The 18511-nt window shown below is 58.4% G+C and overlaps 1 protein-coding gene and 9 non-coding genes across 31 annotated transcripts in view; all 10 read left to right on the top strand.

Annotated features, from left to right (window-relative positions):
- LOC103885667 overlaps positions 1–18511 on the top strand; it is a 94117-nt gene that overhangs the window by 22955 nt on the left and 52651 nt on the right. For 7 of the 22 annotated variants that reach the window (XR_004185257.1, XR_004185256.1, XR_004185271.1 and 4 more), the window contains 3 exons: positions 134–3505; positions 3868–3913; positions 5281–5412. The gene's annotated coding sequence lies outside the window, so the exon portion shown is untranslated. The other 15 variants (XR_004185273.1, XR_004185266.1, XR_004185259.1 and 12 more) reach the window with 13 other exon arrangements.
- Positions 1672–1753, top strand: LOC116276109. Its single transcript, XR_004185553.1, has one exon. It is a non-coding gene; the product is annotated as a small nucleolar RNA SNORD115 (small nucleolar RNA).
- Positions 3571–3652, top strand: LOC116276097. Its single transcript, XR_004185542.1, has one exon. It is a non-coding gene; the product is annotated as a small nucleolar RNA SNORD115 (small nucleolar RNA).
- Positions 5468–5549, top strand: LOC116276078. Its single transcript, XR_004185523.1, has one exon. It is a non-coding gene; the product is annotated as a small nucleolar RNA SNORD115 (small nucleolar RNA).
- On the top strand, positions 7358–7438 carry LOC116276108. Its single transcript, XR_004185552.1, has one exon. It is a non-coding gene; the product is annotated as a small nucleolar RNA SNORD115 (small nucleolar RNA).
- Positions 9248–9329, top strand: LOC116276074. Its single transcript, XR_004185519.1, has one exon. It is a non-coding gene; the product is annotated as a small nucleolar RNA SNORD115 (small nucleolar RNA).
- On the top strand, positions 11148–11229 carry LOC116276096. The gene has a single exon (XR_004185541.1). It is a non-coding gene; the product is annotated as a small nucleolar RNA SNORD115 (small nucleolar RNA).
- On the top strand, positions 12731–12812 carry LOC116276116. The gene has a single exon (XR_004185560.1). It is a non-coding gene; the product is annotated as a small nucleolar RNA SNORD115 (small nucleolar RNA).
- Positions 14657–14737, top strand: LOC116276105. Its single transcript, XR_004185549.1, has one exon. It is a non-coding gene; the product is annotated as a small nucleolar RNA SNORD115 (small nucleolar RNA).
- LOC116276124 lies at positions 17311–17394 on the top strand. Its single transcript, XR_004185565.1, has one exon. It is a non-coding gene; the product is annotated as a small nucleolar RNA SNORD115 (small nucleolar RNA).

Below are 18511 nucleotides of genomic sequence, written 5' to 3'. Positions count from 1 at the left end.
AGGTGCCCAGCCTGTTCACCTCCTCCATTGAGGCAGCCAGGCACTATGTGGGCTTGGTGTCAGCTCCTGTCCCAGGTGTACTTGGGGCACTTTTAGCGTCACCATAGGCCCCATTCTCCCCTGTGTCTTTCAGTGAGCTCTTCTGCCCAGCAGACCCCCTGGCATTGACCAGCATTGGTGAGTAGATCCTGCTGTGGTCATAACTCATTAGCCAGGCTGTGTGGGGTCTCCAAGAGTCATCCTTTGGCCACAAGGGTTTCCTCAGGAGCTGAAGTGTATCCCCACCTGGGATGGGTTCTCCAGGAAGGCAGCTTTCTTAGGAATTGGACCCAAGGAGATACCTTCCCTGAAGCCCTGCAGTTGTTGCGATGGTCCAGGCAGTAAATGGTTTCCTCAACCCCATGCAGGGCGGCACCCAGCTGAGACTCGGTGCTCACATCAGGCCTCTAGGATGGCCAGGCCACATGAGGGGGACCACAAGGGCTCTGGGGTACCAAGGGGGTCTTGCAGGGGCTCTCCGACCTTGGAGAGGTGTGTGTGTGATTTGGTCCACGGGATCAGGCTTCTGATTTTCAAGGGTCTCTCTAAACCCATGGCCCTGAATGGGAGTGACCCTATTAAGCTATGGGCCATCCCAGTGGTGCATCTTTGAGCCAAGTGTGGTGTGGCACTGTTTCCATGAGGTTGGGTCAAGGCTAGCTCCAGTGACCCCATGATGGTCTGGCCCTGGGACTCGTGGGCTTTGGGCCAAGCATACAGCCCATGTCCCACTGGGGGTCATACCTTCCTTGTGGGCGAGTAGTGGGAAGGGGTCCTCCTGAGGTGGGAAGGCCTGCTGTGGAAGGACCTGTCCAGGCTGCTTCTGAGCTACGGGGCCACCTACAGGGTGGTGGGGTCAAGGAAAGGAGAAGAAGACACCATGCATTCCCCGATTGGCTGAGTGTGGCCCTGCTCTGTGTATGGGAGGTGTTGTGTGAGGCATGGATGGGGATGTATCAGAGAACACACGAGGCCCTGGGTCCCCAGGCTGCAATTTCTGGTGTGGTGTGGAGTGGGGCCTGGATACTCGCCCTCCACACAGAGGGGAGGACTATGCAACTGCCAGATGGGCAGAGGTGCATGGCATGCAGGCCAGCCTCCTTAGTTGGCTATGAGATGGTAGGTGGCCCTGGCCTACACCCAGGGGGCCAGTACAGCCCTGGGGTCATGCGAAGCAACTGGAGTGGGCAGTGGAGTTCTCAAGGTGCCTGCAGATAGCCAGGGTGTCTTGCCTGAGCCCAGTGACCTGCCTGCCCTGTCCTTCCAGGCTTCAGTGGTGGGAAGGGCCAAGGTTCCCCCACGTCCATGACACGTCAGTGTTTCACATGGATCCCATCACATGGCTCCATGGTGGGAGAGCAATCATGAGCTGGCACCCCCCACCCCCTTCCCGTGTGGAGGCGTGAGGTTCCATTTGGATACATGTACACATCCTGTCCCCCAGATGGTGAGACCAGAGGAAAACTTTCGTTGGGCCCACTGTCCCGTGGCGAGTAGTCATCAGTCAGGTCCCCAGCCCCCAGTGCACTGAAGCTCAGGCCCTTCCTGGTGCCCTGGTCTCCTGCACTGAGCTGTGGTGAGCACATCTGGGTCCCGCTGGATGCATGCGTGGGGAGGGGGGTGCCCTGAGTTGCGTCAATGATGAGAACCTTATATTGTCCTGAAGACAGGTGATGACTTAAAAATCATGCTCAATAGGATTACGCTGAGGCCCAGCCTAGGTGAGAATTTTGGAAGAGGACGCTGGGATCCCAAGGTCCCCTGGCAGGGCCACTGTATTTTGGGCTGGAGTCCTTGAGGCCCTGAAGGACACCTCCGGGATGCCCAACCCTGTCTTCTACTCTCCTCTGTGTGGCAGCCCAGGCTGCTTGTGCAGGCTTGGTGTTGGCACTCTGGTTCCCTGGGGGCAGGACACATTGGGGGCTCCTCCCTGAGCCCCTTTTCTCCTCTGTCTTTCAGTGAGCTCTTCTGCCCAGGTGAGCCCCTGGCCTTGAGCAGCATAGGTGAGTGGATCTTGCTGGGGTTACGGGCCATGAGCCAGGCTGCAGGGGATTGCTGAGGGTCACCCTTCAGGCCACTAGGGTTTCCTTAGGGAGCTGACCTGAATCCCCACCAGGGATGGCTGGTTTCTCCAGGAGGGCGTCTTCCTTGGAAACTGATCCCAGAAGGACGCCTTCCCTGAAACCCTGCAGGGGTAACGTAGGTCCAGGCAGGAGAGGGTTCCTTCAACCCAATGCAGTGCAGCTCCTGAGACTTGGGGCACGGCTTAGGCCTGGAGCACTTCCAAGGCCACATGATGGGGTCCACTGGGTCTCCGGGGGCCACAGGTGTTATGCAGGAGCTCTCTGTCCCTGAGGCTTGCATCGGGGTAGGGTGTGGGTGATCGAGCTTATGGAGTCAGGCCATGAAGATTCAAGGACTGGGCCCAACCCATGGCCCTGATGGGACTGACCTGTGGAGCAATGGGCCATCCCAGTGGTGCCTCCTTGAGCATGGTAGGGGCGGTGTGGCCTCAGTGGGTTTGGGTCAAGACTGAGCTCTGGCCAGCACCTGGTGGTTGGCCCTGGGAATCGTGGGCTTTGGGCCAAGGGTGCAGCCTGAGTCCCATTGGAGGTCACTGCTACCTGAAGTGGAATAGCTGGAAGGGTGGCATCCTGTGGTGGAAGGCCTACTGTTAAGGGTCCTGTCCCGGCAATTTGATGCCCAGGCTACTTCTGAGCCATGGAGTCACCTCCAGGGTGGTGGGGTCTTGAGCCGAAGGAAAGGAGAGGACATCACATGGCCTCTGATTGGCCGAGCGTGGCCCAGCTCTGTGTTTGGGAGGTGTGCGGTGCATGAATGGGGACCCCCCAGAGAAGGCACGTGGCTCTGGGGACCCAGGATGCAATTTCTGATGTGAGCTTATAGAGGGTGCCTGGATGGGTTCATTTCATGCCCAGGGGCAGGCCACGTAACTACCAGGTCTGCAGTGGCACGTGGCATCGAGGCCAGCCTCCTTGGTTTGTTGTGAGCTGGTTGGTGGCCGTGGCCCTGCCCAGTGGTCCCGGTGCAGCCCAGAGTCGAGCAGGGGATTTTGCGTGGGCAGTGGAGGTTCTCCAGGGTCCTGCAGTAGGGTGCAGCCTGGGCGTTTTGCTCCAACCCTGTGACCCGCCTGCCCTGTCATTCCAGGGTTCAGTGGCCAAGGGTTCCTTGCGTTTGTGACCATCACGGTTTTACATGGATCTCATCTCATGAGTCCATGGAGGAAGAGCATGTGTGAGCCAGCCCCACCCTGCCCACTTTCCTGCATGGAGACATGAGGCTCTGTTTGGACACCTGTCCCCCACCCCTCCAGATGGTGACCCCAGAGGAAGACTTACATTGGGTCTGCTGGCTCTGGCCCAGTGTCTCTCAGCCAGGTGCTCAGCCCCTGGTTAGCTGAAGCTCAGGCCCTTCCTGGCACCCTGGTCTGCTGCACTGAGCTGCGGTGAGCCCATCTGTGCCCCACTGGATGCATGAGTGGCGGGCGGTTGTGGGGCGGTGCCCTGGGTTGGGTCGATGATGAGAACCTTATATTGTCCTGAAGAGAGGTAATGACTTAAAAATCATGCTCAATAGGATTACGCTGAGGCCCAGCCTAGGTGAGAATTTTGGAAGAAGATGCTGGGATCCGGAGTTCCCCGGAATGGCCAGTGTATTTTGGGCTAGAGACCTTGAGGCCCTGAATGGAATCTCATGGGGATCTGACCCCTTCTCTGTGCTCCTCTGTGAGGCAGCTCAGGCTCCCCGTGTGGGCTTGGTGTCGGTGCTCCGGTTCTGACAGCCCCCATTCTCCCTTGTGTCTTTCAGTGAGCTCTTCCACCCAGGTGCAGCCCCCAGGCACTGACCAGCATAGGTGAGTGGTCCTGCTGGGGTCATGGGTCATCAGTCAGGCAGCGTGGGGTCACCGAGGGTCAGCTTTTGAGACAGGAAGGTTTTCACAGGCAACCGACCTGAATCCGCACCAGGGAGGGGTGGATTGGTCCTCCAGGAAGGCTGATTTTTTGGGAATTAGACCCAAGTAGGATGCCTTCCCTGCAGCCCTGCGGGGATGACGGTGGTCCAGGCAGGAAAGGGTTCCTTCAGTCTCAAGCAGGGCAGCTCCCAGCTGAGTCTTGATGCACTGGTCTGGCCTTGAGGACTGACCAGGCCACATGAAGGGGGCCACAGGGGCTTCGGGACACAATGGGGTCATACAGGAGCTCCCCATCCCTGGAGAAAGGTGGGCATAGGGCCCATGGAGTTGAGCTGCAGAGATTTAAGGATCGCACAGGACGTATTGCCCTGAATGGGACCGACCCTGTTGATCTATGTGCCATCCCATGGTACCTGTTTGGGCCTGGATGGGGCGGTGCTATTTCCCTAGGTTTGGGTCAAGGCTGAGCTCTCGCCAGTGCCTGGTGGTGCTACAGTTCAGCCATGGACTCGTCAGCTTTAGGCCAAAGGGTCAGTCCACGTCCTGCTGGGGATCTCCCCTTCCCTGTGGCTGGAAGTGACCCCTTCCCTGTTGGCAAGAGTCAGGAAGGGTGGCCTCCTGAGGTGGAAGGCCTGCTGTCAAGGGTCTTACCCCTGGAATATGCTGCCCATGCTGCTTCTGAGCCACGGGGTCACCTCCAGGTTAGCGGGTCATGGACCCAAGGAAAGGAGAAGTCACCATGTGTCCCCCGATTAGCCGAGTGTGGCCCTGCTCTGTGTTTAGGTGCGTGGGGCATGGATGAGCACCCACCAGAGAAAGCATGTGGCCCTGGGACCCCAGGTTGCGATTTCCATTTCATGCTGGGATAGGGTGCCTGGGTGGGTGCCCACAATGCACAGGGGCAGGCTATGTGACTGCCAGCTTTGCAGTGGCACCTGGCATCTGGGCCAGCCTCCTTGGTTGGCTGTGAGCTGGTTGATGGCCCTAGTCTGTGCCCAGTAGTTCTGGCATGATCCTGGGGTCATGCAGGGAAGCTGGCATGGGCAGTGGAGGTGCTCATGGGACCTGTAGTAGGACACAACCGGATCTTCTTGCCCAAGCCCAGTGACCCGCCTGCCCTGTCTTTCCAGGGTGCAGTGTTGAGAGATCACTGGGTGCCCTGTGTCCGAGACAAGCCAGTGGTCTGCATGGATCCCATCACATGGGTCCATGGAAGGCAAGCATCCCTGAGCCGCCACACCCCACCTTCTGCCTCCATGGAGGCATGAGGTTGTGTTTGGATGCCTGTCCTACTCCTGTTTCCCCAGATTGTGAGGCTGGAGGAAGACTTGAATTGGGCCCAATGGCCCCAGGCCAGTGTCCATCAGCTAGGTGTCCAGCCCCTGGTGCACTGAACATTCAACACTTCCTGGCACCCTGGTGTCCTGCACTGAGCTGTGGTGAGCACATCCGGGTCCTGCTGGAAGCATGCACTGGGAGGTGGTGCCCTGAGTTGGGTCGATGATGAGAACCTTATATTGTCCTGAAGAGAGGTGATGACTTAAAAATCATGCTCAATAGGATTACGCTGAGGCCCAGTCTAGGTGAGGGTTTTGAAAGAGGACACTGGGATCCCGAGGTTCCCTGGAAGAACCATTGTATTTTGGGCTGGAGACCTGGAAGTCCTGAAGGGCATCTGGGGGGTCCAACCCTGTCTCTGTGCTCCTCCATGAGGCAGTCCTGGCTCCCTGTGTGGGCTTGGTGATAGCCCTCCTGTTCCCCAGGAGCGACGCACATGGGCGGCTCCTCCCTGACCACCATTCTCCCCTGTGTCTTTTAGTGAGTTCTTCCACCCAGGCGGGCACCCTGGCATTGACCAGCATAGGTGAGTGGATCCTGCTGGGGTCGTGGGCCATGTGCCAGGCTGCATGGGGTCACCAAGTATTAGCCTTCAGGCAGGAGGGTTTCCTCAGGGACCTTAATCCCCACCTGTGGAGAGATGGGTTTGTCCTCTAGGAAAGCAGCTTTCTGGGGAATCAGACCCAATACCATGCCTTCCCTGAAGCCCTGCAGGGGTGACGGTGGTCCAGTCTGGAAAGGGTTCCTTCAGTCTCATGCACGGCAGCTCCAAGCTGACACTCGGTTTGCGAGTCTGTCCTCGAGGACTGCCCAGGACAAATGAGCGGGACAGCAGAGGCTCTGGGTACGGGGATCACTCGGGGGCTCGCCGTCCCTGGAAATGGGTGGGCGATCGGGCCCATGGGATGGGTCTGCGGAGATTCAAGGATCGTGCCCCACTCATGGCCCTGAATGTGAATGACCCTGTTGAGCAATGGGCCACACCAGTAGCTCCTTCTTGAGCCTGATGGGTGGCGGTTCAGCTTCAACTGGTTGAGTCAAGGCTGAGCTGTGGCTGGTGCTTTGTGGTGCTGCAGGCCGGCCCTGGGACTCATGGGCTTTGAGTCAAGGGTGCAGCCCGTCTGCTGCTGGGGGTCACCCCTTCTTCGAGGTAAGTGACTGGAAGGGTCGCATCCCGAGGTTGGAAGGCACCCTCATGAGGGACCTGTCCCAGGAATTTGTGGCCCAGGCTGCTTCTGAGCCATGGGGTCACTTTCAGGGTGGCGGGGTCTTGGGTCCAAGGAAAGGAGAGGGTACCACGTGGCTCCTGATTGGCTGAGTGTGGCCCAGCTCTGTGTTTGGCAGGTGTCTGGGGTGTGGATGAGGACCCAGCAGACAAAGCACGTGGCCCTGGACCCAGGCTGTGATTTCTGGTGTGCGCTTGGAGAAGGATCCTGGGCAGGCATTCTCCGCACACAGGGGCAGGCTGTGGGACTGCCAGGTTGGCAGCAGCGCCTGGCTTCCGGGCCAGCCTCCTTGGTTGGCTGTGAGCTAGTTGGCGGCCTTGATCCCTGCCCTAGGTTTCTGTTGTGGTCTAGAGTCGTGCAGTGGAGCCACTGTGAGCGGTGAAGGTGCTCCAGGGGTCTGCTGTACAGCACAGCCTGGGCATCTTACCCAAGCCCCATGACCTGCCTACCTTGTCCTTCAAGGGTTCAGTGGTGGAGAGGACCAAGGGTTCCCTGGGTCCATGACCATCATTATCTCATATGGATGCCATCACATGGGTCCATGGAGGGAGAACATGTGTGAGCCAGCCCCCACTCCCTGCTTTCCCGCATGGAGGCATGAGGCCCTGTTTGGATACCTGTCCCCTGTCCCTCCAGATGGTGACCAGAGAGGAAGACTTGCATTGCGCCTGCTAGCCCCAGGCCAGTGGCCATCAGCCAGGTGCCCAGCCCCTGGTGAGCTGAAGCTTGCGCCCTACTGGGCCCTGGTCTCCTGCATTGAACTTGGTGAGCACATTAGGGTCCCACTGGATGCATGTGTGGGGAGGGGGTGCGCTGGGTTGGGTCGATGATGAGAACCTTGTATTGTCTGAAGAGAGGTGATGACTTAAAAATCATGCTCAATAGGATTACGCTGAGGCCCAGCCTGGGTGAGAATTTTGGAGGAGGATTCTGGGAATTACAAGTTCCCCGGCAGGAGCACTGTATTTTGGGCTGGAGACCTGGAGGCTCTGAGGGCATCTGGAGGGTGCCCAACCCTGTCTCTGCGCTCCTCCGTGAGGCAGCCAGGCTCGCTATGTGGGCTTGGTGTCGGCCCTCCCCTTACCTGGGGCCAGGGTACTTTGGCAGCTCCTTCCTGAGCCCCCATTCTCCCCTGTGTCTTTCAGTGAGCTCTTCTGCCTAGCAGACCCCCTGGCATTGACCAGCATCGGTGAGTGGATCCTGCTGGGGTCATGGCCCATAAGCCAGGCTGCGTGGGGTTGCTGAGCATCAGCCTTCAGCCGCAAGAGTTTTCTCAGGAGCTGTCCTGAATACCCACTTGGAATGGGTTCTCCAGACGGGCGGCTTCCTTGGGAATCAGACCCAAGGAGGATACCTTCCCTGAAGCCCTGCAGGGGTTACAGTGGTCCAGACAGTAAAGGGTTTCCTCAGCCCCATGCGGGGCAGTGCCCCGCTAAGACTCAGGCTCAGGTCAGGCCTCTAGGACAACCAGGCCACATGCGGGTGGCCACAAGGGCTCTTGGGTGCCAAGGGGGTCTTGCAGGGGCCCTCTGACCTTGGAGAGGTGTGTGCGATTCTGCCCATGGGGTTGGGCTTCGGATTTGCAAGGATCTCTCCAAACCTATGGCCCTGAGTGGGACCGACCCTATTAAGCTATGGGCCATCCCAGTGGTGCCTCTTTGAGCCAAGTGTAGGGCGGCACTGTTTCCCTAAGGGTGTGTCAAGACTAGCTGTAGCTGGCACCTGAGGGTGCTGCATTCCGGCCTGGAATTGGTGGGCTTTGGGCCAAGGGTACAGTCCATGTCCCACTGGGGGTCACCCCTTCTTTGTCGGCAGTGACAGGAAGGCTGTCCTCCTGAGGTGGGGAGACCTGCTGTGGAAGGACCTGTCCTGGAAATTTGTGGTCCAGGCTGCATCTGAGCCATGGGGTCACCTCTAGGGGGGTGGGATCTTGGGTCAAAGTAAAGGAGAAGACACCAGGTGTCCCCTGATTGACTGAGTGTGGCCCCGCTCTGTGTGTGGGAGGTGTTGTGTGGCCATGGATGGGGACTCACCAGAGAACACACGAGGCCCTGGGTCCCCAGGCTGCGATTTCCAGTGTGGTGTGGAGCGGGGCCTGGGTTCTCACCCTCCACACACAGGGGCAGACTATGCAACTGCCAGATCAGCAGTTCATGGCATCCGGGCCAACCTCCTTGGTTGCCTATGAGAGGGTAGGTGGCCCTGGCCTGCACCTCAGGGGCCAATACAGCCCTGGAATTGTGAGAGGCAGCTAGCGTGGGCAGTGGAGGTGCTCAATGTGCCTGCAATAGGGCGTAGCTAGGGCGTCTTGCCCGAGTCCAGTGACCCACCTGCCCTGTCCTTCCAGGGTTCAGTCGTGGGGAGGGCCAAGGTTCCCCTGCATCCATGACACATCAGTGTTTCACATGGATCCCATCACATGGGTCCATGGTGGGAGAGCAGTCGTGAGCTGGCATCCCCCACTCCCTTCCCGCTTGTAGGCGTGAGGTTCCATTTGGACACAGGTCCACCTCCTGTCCCCTAGATGGTGAGACCAGAGGAAAACTTTCGTTGGGCCTGCTGTCCTGGGGCGAGTGGTCGTCAGTCAGGTGCCCAGCCCCTGGAACACTGAAGCTCAGGCCTTTCCTGTCACCCTGGTCTCCTGCACTGAGCTGTGGTGAGCACATCTGGGTCCCGATGGATGCATGTGTGGGGAGGTGGTGCCCTAGTTGGGTCAATGATGAGAACCTTATATTGTCCTGAAGAGAGGTGATGACTTAAAAATCATGCTCAATAGGATTACGCTGAGGCCCAGCCTGGGTGAGAATTTTGGAAGAGGATGCTGGGATCCCAAGGTCCCCTGGCAGGGCCACAGTATTTTGGGCTGGAGTCCTTGAGGCCCTGAAGAGCACCTTGGGGATGCCCAACCCTGTCTCTGTGCTCCTCTGTGTGGCAACCCAGGTTCCTCATGCGGGCTTGGTGTTGGCACACTGGCTCCCATGGGCTGGGGCAGGTTGGTGGCTCCTCCCTGAGCCCCCGTTCTCCCCTGTGTCTTTCAGTGAACTCTTCTGCCCAGGTGAGCCCCTGGCCTTGAGCAGCATAGGTGAGTGGCTCCTGCTGGGGTCATGGCCCATGAGCCAGGCCATGGGGGTCCACTGAGGGTCACCCTTCAGGCCACGAGCGCTTCCTCAGGGAGCCGACCTAAATCCCCACCAGGGACAGATAGTTTCTCCAGGAGGGCGGCTTCCTTGGAAATCGATCCCAAGAAAGATGCCTTCCCTGAAACCCTGCAGGAGTAACAGAGGTTCAGGCAGGAGAGGGTTCCTTCAACCCAACGCAGTGCAGATCTCAGCTGAGACTTGGTGCACAGGTCAGGTCTGGAGGACTGCCCAGGTCACATGAGGGCATCCACAGGGTCTCTGGGGCCAGGAGTCTTATACAGGAGCTCTTCCTCCCCGAGGCTTGCAGGGGGTTGGGTGTGGGTGATCGGGCTTACAGAGTCAGGCCGTGAAGACTCAAGGGTTGAGCCATACTCTGGGCCCAGAATGGGGCAGACCCTGTTGAGCAATGGGCCATCCCACTGGTGCCTCCTTGAGGCTGGTGGGGGTGGTGCGGCCTCACTAGGGTTGGGTCAAGGGTGAGCTCTGGCCGGCACCTGGTGGTTGGCCCTGGGAATCGTGGGCCAAGGGTGCAGCCTGCGTCCCATTGGAGGTCACCCCTCCCCAAAGTGGAGTGGCTGGAAGGGTGGCATCCTGTGGTGGAAGGTCCACTGTCAAGGGACCTGTGCTAGCAATTTGCTGCTCTGGCTGCTTCTGAGACATGGGGTCACCTACAGGGTGGTGGAGTCTTGAGCCAAAGGAAAGGAGAAGATACCATGTGTCCCTTGATTGGCCGAGTGTGGCCTGGCTCTGTGTTTGGGAGGTACGTGGTGCATGAATGGGGACCCACCAGAGAAGGCACGTGGCCCTGGGACTCCAGGATGCGATTTCTGGTGTAGGCTTATAGAAGGCGCCTGGACAGGTGCCTTCCACATCCAGGGGCAGGCTATGTGCCTGCCAGTTCTGCAGCTGCACATGGCATCCAGTCCAGCCTCCTTGGTTTGCCATGAGCTGGTTGGTGGCCCTGGCCTTGCCCAGTGGTCCAAGTGTGGCCAGGTCATGTGGGGGAGCTGGTGTGGGCAGTGGAGGTGCTCCAGGATCCTACAGTAGGGTGCAGCCTGGGCGTCTTGCTGGAATCCCATGACCTGCCTACCCTTTCCTTCCAGGGATCAGGGGCAGGGAGGGCCAAGGTTTCCTTGAGTGCATAACCGTCACTGTTTTACATGAATCCCGTGTATTGAGTCCAGGGAGGGAGACCATCTGTGAGCCAGCATGCCCTGCCCACTTTCCTGCATGGAGGCGTGAGGCCGTGTTTAGACAACTGTCCCCCACCCCTCCAGATGGTGACCCTGGAGGAAGAATTGCATGAGGCCCACTGGCCCTGGGACAGTGTCCCTCAGCCAGGTGCTCGGCCCCTGGTGAGCTGAAGCTCAGGCCCTTCCTGGTGCCCTGCTCTCCTGCACAAAGCTGTGGTGAGCACATCTGGGTCCCAGTGGATGCATGCATGGGTTGGGGGGAGTGGTGCCCTGGGTTGGGTCAATGATGAGAACCTTATATGGTTCTGAAGAAAGGTGATGACTTAAAAATCATGCTCAATAGGATTACGCTGAGGCCCAGCCTAGGTGAGAATTTTGGAAGAGGATGCTGGGATTTCTAGGTCCCTGTGAGGGTGCAGTATTTTGGACTGGAGAAATCCAGGCCCTGAACAGCATCTTGGGGGAGCTCTACCCTGTCTCTGCATTTCTACATGAGGCAGCCCAGGCTCCCTGTGTGGGCTTGGTGTTGGCTCCCAGGTCCCCCGGGGTAGGGCACCTTGCTGGGTCCTTCCTGAGCCCCTGTTCTCCTCTTGTGTCTTCTGTATTTCAGTGAGCTCTTCAGCCCAGGTGGGCCCGCTGACATTAACACACATAGGTGAGTGCATTCTGCTGGTATCGTGGGCCATGAGCCAGGCCACATGGTGTCACTGAGGGTCAGCCCTTGGGAAAGAAGAGTTTCCTCAGGGAGCCGACATGAATCCCCACTGGGGAGAGATGGTTTCTACAAGAGGCTGGCTTCCTTGGGAATCAGACCCAAGAGAATGCCTTCCCTGATGCCTCACAGGGGTTGGACGGTGGTCCAGGCAGGAAAGAGTCCCCTCAGTCCCATGCAGGGCAGCTCCCAGCTGAGACTTTGTGTGCGGGTCTGGCCCAGGCCACATGAGGGGGGCCACAGGGGCTCTGGGGTGCCACAGGGGTCACACGAGAGCTGTCTTTCCCTGAAGAGGTCTCGAATGGGCCCGTGGGATCAGGCTGCAGAGATTCGAGGACTGTATCCCAACCATGGCCCTAAATGCAACCGACTGTGTTGAGTGATGGGCCATCTCAATGGCGCCTCTTTGAGCTTGGTGGGGGGTGGTGCTGTTTCCCTGGTTTTGGGTCAAGACTGAGCTCTGTCCACTGCCTGGCGATGCTGCAGGCTGGCCCTTGAACTTGTGGGCTTTGGTCTAAGTCGGCAGCCCACATCCTCCTGGAGGTCACCCTTTGCATGTCAGTAGAGTGGCTGGAAGAGTGGATCCTGAGGTAGGAAGACCCGCTGTCGATGGTCCTGTCCTGGGAATTTGCCACCCAGGCCTCTTCTGAGCCATGGGGTCACCTCCAGGGTGGCAGGGTCTTGGGTCTAAGGAAAGAGTGGACACCACATGGCCCAGGGTTGGCCGAAGGTGGCCTGACTCTGTTTTGGGGACCTGTGCGGGACATGGATGCGGACTCGCCAGAGAAAGCCTGTGGCCCTGGGACTCCAGGCTTTGATTTCAAGTGTGGTTTGCCAAGGGTGACCCACTTCCATGATAGGTCTGTGTTCTGTGTGGATCCCATCACATGAGTAACCCTCACCCCTTTGCCGCATGGAGGCATGAGGCCCCGTTTGAACACATGTCCTCCTCCTGTCCCTCCAGGTGGTGAGCCCGGAGGAAGACTTGTGTTGGGCTCAATGTCTTCGGGCCAGTGTCCCAAAGCCAGGTGCCCGGCCCCTGGTGTGCTGAAGCTTGGGACCTTCCTGACCTGGTCTCCTGCAATGACCTGTGGTGACTACATCTGGGTCCCACCAGATGCCTGTGCAGAAGGAGGGTGTCCTGGGTTGGGTCGATGATGAGAACCTTGTATTGTCCTGAAGAGGGGTGATGACTTAAAAATGATGCTCAATAAGATGACCCTGAAGCCCAGCCTAGGTGAGAATTTTGGAAGAAGATGCTGGAATCCCGAAGTCCTCATCAGGGCCCCTGTATTTTGGGCTGGAGACCTGGAGGGCCTGAAGGACATCTGGGGGTCCCAACCCTGTCTCTACACTCCTCCGTGAGGCAGCCCAGGCTCCCTGTTTGGGCTTGCTGTTGGTGGTCCAGTTTCACCAAGGGTGGGGGCATGAGGGTGGCTCCTCCCTGGGCCCCCTTCTCCGTTTTGTCTTTGGTGTGACCACTCCCACCCAGGCAGGGCACCCTGGCATTGGCCCGGCATAGGTCAGTGGATCCTGCTACAGTGCTATGGGCCATGGGTCAGGCCGCGTGGAGTCGCTGAGGGTCAGCCTTCAGGACAGGAGGGTTTCCTTAGGGAGCAGACTTGAATGCCCACCAGGGATGGAAGGGTTGATCCTCTAGGAAAGTGGCTTCCTGAGGAATCGAACCCAAGGAGTACGCCTTCCCTGGAGTCCTGTGGGGATGACAGTCGTCCAGGCAGGAGAGGGTTCCTTCAGTCTCACACAGGTCAGCTCCCAGCTGAGTCTTCGTGTGCTGCTGTGACCTCGAGGACTGTGTAGGCCACATGAGGGTGTCCACAGGGCCTCTGGGATGCCATGGGGTCACACAGGAGCTCTCCATCTATGGAGAAAGGTGGGCTAGGGCCCATGGAGTTGAGCTGCAGATATTCAAGGATCATACATGACTTACTGCCCTGAATGGGATGGATCAATTGAGCAATATGTCAACCCGTGGCACCTCTTTGAGCCTGAAGGGGGCGGTGCTATTTCCCTAGGTTTGGGTCAAGGCTGAGCTCAAGCTAGCACCTGGTGTTGCTGCAGTCTGACCATGGACTTGTTAGGTTTAGGTCAAGGGGTCAGTCCACGTATTGCTGAGGTTCTCTCCTTGGCTCGAATTCACCCCTTTCCTGTGGGCAAGTGTCTGGAAGGGTGGCCTCCTGAGGTGGAAGGCCTGCTATCAAGGGTCTTGTCCTTGGAATATGCCGCCCATGCTGCTTCTGAGCCATGGAGTCACCTCCAGGGTGCTGAGTCTTGTGCCCAAGGAAAGAAGTCACCGTGTGTCCCCCGAATAGCCAAGTGTGGCCCTGCTCTGTGTTAGGAGGTGTGTGGGGCATGAATGGGGACCCACCAGAGAAAGCATGTGGCCCTGGGACTCCAGGCATGTACAGGACTCTAGTACGTGCTGTGATAGGGCATGTGGGTGGGTTCCCACAGTGCACAGGGGCAGTATATGTGACTGCCAGCTTTGCAGTGACATCTGGCATCTGGGCTAGCCTCTTTGGTTGGCAATGAGCTGTTTTGTGGCCCTGGTCTGTGCCCAGTAGACCTGGCATGATGCTGGGGTCATGCGGTGGAGCCAGCATGGGCAGTGGAGGTGCTCATAGGGTCTGCAGTAGGGCAGAGCTGGGGCTTCTTGCCCGACCCCAGTGACCCGCCTGCCCTGTCCTTTCAAGGATTGGTGGCTGAGAGAGCACAGGGTGCCCTGCGTCTGCAACGGGCAAGTGTTCCACATGGAACCCATCACATGGGTCCATGGAGGGCGAGCATCCCTGAGCCGCCACACCCCACCTTCTGCCTCCATGGAGGGATGAGGTTGTGTTTGGACACCTGTCCTACTCCTGTTTCCCCAGATGTTGAACCTTGAGGAAGACTTGCATTGGACCCAATGGCTCCGGGCCAGCGTCTGTCAGTCAAGTGCCCAGCCCCAGTGCACTGAAGATGGGGCCCTTCCTGATGCCCTCGTCTCCTGCATTGAGCTATGGTGAGCACATCCGGGTCCCACTGGATGCATTGATGGGGAGGGGGTGCCCTGGGTTGGGTCGATGATGAGAACCTTATATTGTCTGAAGAGAGGTGATGACATAAAAATCATGCTCAATAGGATTACGCTGAGGCCCAGCCTGGGTGAGAATGTTGGAAGAGGATGCTGGGAATTATGAGTTCCCTGTGAGATCCACTGTATTTTGGGCTAGAGACGTGGAGGCTCTGAGGGCATCTGGAGGTTGCCCAACCCTGACTCTGCACTCCTCCGTGAGGCACAGGCTCACTATGTGGGCTTGGTGTCAGCGCTGCTGTTACCCACGGGTGGGGCACTTTGGTGGCTCCTTCCTGAGCCCCCATTTTCCCCTGTGTCTTTCAGTGAGCTCTTCTGCCCAGCAGACCCCCTTGCATTGACCGGCATAGGTGAGTGGATCCTGCTGGGGTCATGGCCCATGAGCCAGGCTGTGTGGGGTTTCTGCGCATCAGTCTTCAGCTGCAAGGGTTTCCTTAGGAGCCTTCCTGAATGCCCACCTGGGATTGGTTCTCTAGGAGGGCAGCTTCCTTAGGAATCAGACCCAAGGAAGATATATTCCCTGAAGTCCTGCAGGGGTTGTGGTGGTCCAGGCATTAAAGGGTTTCCTCCACCTCATGCAGGGCCGTGTCCCACCGAAACTTGGTCCTCAGGTCTGGCCTCTAGGATGGCCAGGCCACATGAAGGGGGACGCAAGGGCTCTGGGGCACCAAGGGGTTCATGCACAGGCTCTCTGACCTTGGAGAGGTGTGTGTGATTCGGCCCATGGGGCTAGGCTGTGGATTTTCAAGGATCGCACCAAACCCATGGCCCTGAATGGGATTGACCCTATTAAGCAATCGGCCATCCCAGTGGTGCCTCTGTGAGCCAAGTGCGGGTTGGCACTGTTTCCTCAGGGTGAGTCGAGACTAGCTCTGACCAGCATCTGATGGTGGTGCAGTCCCGCCCTGGGATTGGTGGGCTTAGGGACAAGGGGATGACCCATGTCCCATCGGGGTCACCCCTTCCTTGTGGGCAAGTGGCAGGAAGAGTGTCCTCCTGAGGTGGGAAGGCCTGCTGTGGAAGTTCCTGTCTCAGAAATTTGCTGTCCAGGCTGCTTCTGAGCTATGGGGTCATCTCCATGGTGATGGGGCCTCAGGTGAATGGATCCTACTGGGGTCATGGGCCATGAGCCAGGCCGAGGTGGGGTCCCTGAGTGTCACGCTTCAGGTCATGAGGGTTTCCTCAAGGAGCTGACCTGAATCCCCACCAGGGATGGATGGTTTCTCCAGTTGGGAGATTTCCTTGGAAATCGGTCCCAAGAAGGACGCCTTCCCCGAAACCCTGCGGAAGTAACAGAGGTTCAGGCAGGAGAGGGTTCCTTCAACCCAATGCAGTGCAGATCCTAGCTGAGACTTGGTGCACAGGTCAGTCCTGGAGGACTTCCCAGGCCACATGAGGGCATTCCCAGGGTCTCCGGGGCCAGGAGTCTTATATGGGAGCTCTTTGTCCCTGAGGCTTGAAGGGGGACAGTGTGTGGCTGATCCGGCTTACGGAGTCAGACCCTGAACATTCAAGGGTCAGGAATGACCTATGGCCCTGAATGGGACTGACCCTGTTGAGCAATGGAGCAATGGGCCATTCGGTGGTGGCACCTTGAGCCTGGTGGGGGTGGCGCAGCCTCGGTGGGGTTGGGTCAAGGCTGAGCTCTGGCTGTCACCTCATGGTTGGCCTTGGGAATCGGGGGTTGGGGCCAAGGGTGCAGCCCGGGTCCCACTGGAGTTCACCCCTCCCCATTGTGGAGTGGCCAGAAGGGTGGCATCCTGTGGTGGAAGGGCCACTGTGAAGGGTCCTGTCCCAGCAATTTGCTGCCAAGGCTGCTTCTGAGTCATGGAGTCACCTCCAGGGTGATGGGGTCTTGAGCCAAAGGAAAGGAGAGGACATTATGTGGCCCCTGATTGGCAAAGCGTGGCCCAGCTCTGTGTTTGGGAGGTGTGAGGTGCATGAATGGGGACCCACCAGAGAAGGCACGTGGTCCTGGGGCCCCAGGATGGTATTTCTGGTGTGAGCTTATGGAGGGTGCGTGAATGTGTGCATTCCATGCCCAGGGGCAGGCTATGTGACCGCCAGGTCTGCAGTGGCGCATGGCGTCCAGGCCAGCCTTCTTGGTTTGCCATGAGCTGGTTGTTGGCCCTGGCCCTACCCAGTGGTCCCATTGAAGCCCAGAGTTGTGTGGGGGAGCTGGCGTGGGCAGTGGAGGTGCTCCAGGGTCCTACAGTAGGATGCAGCCTAGGCGTCTTGCTGGAATCCCATGATCCATCTGCCCTGTTCTTTCAGGGTTCAGTGGCAGAGAGGGCCAAGGATTCCTCACATGCATGACCGTCACTGTTACATGGATCTCATCTCATGAGTCCATGGAGGGAGAGCATGTGTGAGCTAGCACCCTCTGCCCCCTTTCCCCTATGGAGGCGTGAAGCCCTGTTTGGACACCTGTCCCTCACCCCTCCAGATGGTGACCCTGGAGGAAGAATTGCCTTGGGCCTGCTGGCCCTGACACAGTGTCCCTCAGCCGGGTGCTCAGCCCCTGATAAGCTGAAGCTCTGGCCCTTCCTGGTGCCCTGGTCTCCTGCACAGAGCTCTGGTGACCCATCTGGGTCCCAATGGATGCATGCATGGATTGAGGGGTTGGTGCCCTGGGTTGGGTCAATGATGAGAACCTTATATGGTTTCACAAGAGAAATTGATGACTTAAAATCATGTGCTCAATGGGATTACGTGAGGCCAGCCTAGGTGAGGTACAGGAAGAGGATGCTGGGATTTCTAGGTCCCTGTCAGGGCACTGTATTTTGGACTGGAGAAATCCAGGCCCTGAACAGCCTCTTGGGGGAGCTCTACCCTGTCTCTGCATTTTCTACATGGGGAGCGTGGGCTCCTGTGTGGGCTTGTTGTTGGCTCTCGGGTTTCGAGGGGTGGGAGCGCCTTACTGGAGTCCTTCCTGAGCCCTGTTGCCTCCTCTTGTGTCTTCTGTATTTCAGTGAGCTCTTCAGCCCAGGTGGGCCCGCTGACATTGGCCTTGCATAGGTGGAGTGCATTCTGCGTCGTGGGCCCATGAGCCAGAGGGCCATATGGTGTCACTGAGGGTCAGCCCTTGGGAAAGAAGAGTTTCCTCAGGGAGCCGACATGAATCCCCACTGGGGAGAGATGGTTTTCTACAAAGAGCTGCTTCCTTGATCCAGACCCCAAGAGACAATGCCTTCCCTGATGCCTCACAGGGGTGACCGGTGGTCCAGGCAGGAAAGAGTCCCCTCAGTCCCATGCAGGGCAGCTCCCAGCTGAGACTTTGTGTGCGGGTCTGGCCCAGGCCACATGAGGGGGGCCACAGGGGCTTTGGGGTGCCACAGGGGTCACACGAGAGCTGTCTTTCCCTGGAGAGGTGCTCGAATGGGCCCGTGGGGTCAGGCTGCAGAGACTCGAGGACTGCATCCCAACCATGGCCTAAATGCAACAAGGCATGTTGGTAATGGGCCCATCTATAGTGGGTACCTCTTTGAGGCACTTGAGTGGGGTGGTGCTGCAGGAGTTTGGAGTCAAGACTGAGCTCTGTCCACTGCCTGGCGATGCTGCAGGCTGGCCCTTGAACTTGTGGGCTTTGGTCTAAGTCGGCAGCCCACATCCTCCTGGAGGTCACCCTTTGCATGTCGGTGAGTGGCTGGAAGAGTGGATCCTGAGGTAGGAAGACCGGCTGTGATGGTCCTGTCCTGGGGTGCCACCCAGGCCTCTTCTCACAGGTCATGGGGTTACCTCCAAAATTGCTTGGGGTCTTGGGTCTAAGGAAAGAGAGGATACCACCCGGCCCAGGGTTGGCTGAAGGTGGCCTGACTCTGTTTTGGGGACCTGTGCG

The sequence above is a fragment of the Papio anubis genome, chromosome 7 (assembly GCF_008728515.1).
Source record: "Papio anubis isolate 15944 chromosome 7, Panubis1.0, whole genome shotgun sequence".
In the NCBI taxonomy this organism is placed as follows: Eukaryota; Metazoa; Chordata; class Mammalia; order Primates; family Cercopithecidae; genus Papio; species Papio anubis.
This window is presented reverse-complemented; position numbering and strand designations above follow the sequence as displayed.